Consider the following 3,832-nt stretch of genomic DNA (forward strand, 5'->3'; position numbering starts at 1 on the left):
GCCTCTAGAGGCCACCTTCATTTCTTGGCTCAGGGTTCCCTTCCACCTTCAAAGTCAGCAACACAGCATTAATTGTCTCTCTCTCTCTCTCTCTCTTCCATTTAACTCTGTCACTCTCTCTCTTAGCCTCTTGTCTCCCTCCTTCACTTAAAAGAACTCATGTGATGACATTGGCTCATTCAGATAATCCAAGATCATCTCCCCATCTCAAGATCCTGAACTCAATCACATCTGCAAAGGCCCTTTACCATGTAAGGTAACATATTCACAGGTTCCAAGAATATGGTGTGGACATCTTGGGGGGGAGGAAGGGTCATTATTCTGCCTACTGAAGGGAGCATGGCATACGGGCTCCCTTACATTCCTGTTGCCTTGAGCCTCTCTGAAAAGAGGGCATTAGGGCCAAAAGATAGAGGAGTGTATTAATAATAAAGACATTTACAAGATTCTGGGCATAAGGCAGTGTCATGCTGGAGCCCAGATGACACTTCTACCGTGATGCCCTCCAGCCTAAGTACAGCTTTGGTACTCTGAGGTCTCAGGGCAGCCACCACCAAAGCAAAGCTGTGTGTAGAGAGCATTAGCTGCAAAGAGCTTGTGTAGAGCACCTCCACAGGGAAGAACAAACTGTCTTGAGAGACCACCAAACTGCAAATGACCCATATAGTTGGAAAACCATGGTTTAGAGCAGCAGTCCCCAACTTTTTTGGCACCAGGGACCGGTTTCATGGAAGACAATTTTTCTACTGATAGGGCCGGGTCGGGGAGGGGAGATGGTGCTGGGATGATTCAAGCACATTACATTTATTGTACACTTAATTTCTATTATTATTACATTGTAATATACAATGAAATAATTATACAACTCACCATAATGCTGACAGAAGGCAGAGTTCAGGTGATAATGCGAGCAATGGGGAGCGGCTGTAAATACAGATGAAGCTTCACTCACTTGCCTGCTGCTCACCTCCTGCTGTGCAGCCCGGTTCCTAACAGGCCACAGACCGGTACCAGTCCGTGGCCCAGGGGTTGGGGATCCCTGGTTTAGAGGAGCTGAGGGCCTGAGAGACCATGTACTGGCTAAGAATCATCATACTTTGGGCATTAATAGAAATCATAGCACCAATAATAATAGCTCTCATTTACTGAGCCCCCCACTACATAGCAGACATGTTTCTACTATATGCATATATTATACATTATATATATCTCAGTTAACTGTAACCATGCTAGTATTCACAGGCTGGCCAAGTTTGGAGTGTTCTCATAAATGCCCACCACTGTTAATAATCACGGTGTTGTCTATCAAACAGAACTGAGGTCTTGGAACTTCCCTGGTGGTCCAGTGGCTGAGACTCTGCGCTCTCAATGCAGGGGGCCCAGGTTCGATCCCTGGTCAGGGAACTAGATCCCGCGTGCTGCAACTAAGAGTTCACATGCTGCAAATAAAGATCCCGCATGCCACCATGAAGATCCTGTGTGCCACAACTAAGACACAGTGCAGCCAAATAAATAAATAAATATTTAAAAAAAAAGAAAAAAGAAATGAGTCCTTATCTTCCTCCTGTTTAATTTTCTAATGTAAAAAATAAATAAATAAATAAGGACTTCCCTGGTGGTCCAATGGTTAAGACTCCATGATTCCACTTAGGCGGGGGCAGGGGTTCAATCCCTGGTTGGGGAACTAAGATCCTACATGCTGTGCAGCGCAGCCAGAAAAATAAAAAAAAAAAGCTGGTGTGAATATGGGGAAATGTAAATTCATATACACTATTAGTGTGCAAATAGATACAATTCTTTTAGAAAGCAATTTGGCTTTCTATCTCTTGTCTTTCTTTTTTTCTTCCCTTTGGAAGAAGTTCTTTTTTTTTTAATTAACATATAGTTAATTTACAATGTTGTGTTAGTTTCAAGAGCAAAGTGATTCAGCTATACATATATGTACTTATATATATATATAATTTTTCGGATTCTTTTTCATTATAGGTTATTACAAAACATTGTGCTATATAGTAGGTCCCTGTTGTTTACCTGTTTTATATATAGTAGTGTGTATATGTTAATACCAAACTCCTTATTTATCTCCCCCCCAAATCTCCTGTCTTTCAAGTTATAAAATGTCCATATCTTTTAAACCTAGTAATTTCACTTTGTAGGAATCTAAGAATATAAAGTAAAATATGGGGGGAATACCACAGGTACAAAATTTTTATCAGCAGTGAGGGAAAAACTGGAAACATTTCTAATGTCCAACTGTAGAAAAGATTTAAGAATATGGGTTTGAAGGACTACCATGTTGCTGTTAAAACAGAGAAAGAAAGATTATTATGGAGGCTATATATCAACCTGGAAAAAATTATATATGTTTATACCTAGATATTACAATGGAAAGTAAAAAGTAGGGTATAAAACTTCATGTAAATTCACAGCGGCATTGTGCACAATTGCCAAAAGGAGGAAGCAACCCAAATGTTCATTGGTGGATGAATAAACAAAATGTGATATTTGCATACAGTAGAATATTATTCAGCCTTAAAAACGAAGGAAGTTCTGACACATGCTACATGGATAAACCCTGAGGACATTATGCTAAGTTTAATAAGCCAGTCACGAGAAGACAAATATTGACTTCACTTATTTGAGCTAACTAGAGTAGTCAAATTCATAGAATCTGAAAGTAGAAAGGTGGTTTCCAGGGTCTGGAGGGAGGAGGAAGTGAGTTTTTGTTTTGTAAGCTGAAAAACGTCCAGAAGTTGGTTGGTTGCTCAACAACGTGTATATTCTTTTTTTTTTTTTTTTTTTTGCGGTACACGGGCCTCTCACTGTTGTGGCCTCTCCCGTTGCGGAGCACAAGCTCCGGACGCGCAGGCTCAGCGGCCATGGCTCACGGACCCAGCCGCTCTGCGGTATGTGGGATCTTCCCGGACCAGGGCACGAACACGTGTCCCCTGCATCGGCAGGCGGACTCTCAACCACTGCGCCACCAGGGAAGCCCCCAACGTGTATATTCTTAATGCTACTGAACTGTCACTTAAAATTGGCTAGGGTAATAAATTTTACGTTATGTATATTTTACTACAGTTAATGTTTTAAACTTTATGTGCATTGTCATTATATATCTCTAAAGATTCCATACACATAAGACAAATACACCTAAGTTATATTAGTGGTTGTGCTAAATGGCAAAAATTAGAGGAGATTTTTTAATTTATTATCCAAATTATAGTGGAAAAATTTTGAAATAAAAAGTCACCAGTAAAAGTAAGAGCTTAGTCTGTGTGTAATTAGACTGGTAGACCCTGAGCCCCCAGGACTAATGATTTCTAGCCAGAGCAGCCTGTTGAGAACAGTCTAGAACTGAAATGGAACTTAGAGGCTCTTTGACAGTGGCTCTGTTATCACTCCAATTAAAGTGGCTAGAACACAGCATCCTCAGACAGAGAGCCTTTTTCTGAAGACCAAATCACACGTGTAACCTAACTATACTTACATTTGGCTTTGGCTGATGTGGCCTGCCAGAGTAGATGGTCCTGTGACTCTGACATGGAGGGTGCTTTTGTTTCTCCTTGTTTCCTCTTTCTCTTGCTGTACAAATATTTAACGATCAGTTCACACTTCCTCTTATATCAAGAATATGTCAGCATTCCAGCCTCAGGCTGGAGAGGTCTGGTTCCTGTCACAGGCTTCTGAAAAGAAGGCCAGGGGATTTCTACTTTATGGCTATCATCTACATGGCACTGTGGGCCCTGTAAGAGGGATCTGTGTCTAAAAACCGGGGAATTGCTGTGTCTCGTAAACTGAGGAAAGAGCTTGTTTCAGATAAAGGGAAACA

The sequence above is a fragment of the Aethalodelphis obliquidens genome, unplaced genomic scaffold (assembly GCF_003676395.1).
Source record: "Aethalodelphis obliquidens isolate GAN/ISIS:26980383/991018 unplaced genomic scaffold, ASM367639v1 scaffold74, whole genome shotgun sequence".
In the NCBI taxonomy this organism is placed as follows: domain Eukaryota; kingdom Metazoa; phylum Chordata; class Mammalia; order Artiodactyla; family Delphinidae; genus Aethalodelphis; species Aethalodelphis obliquidens.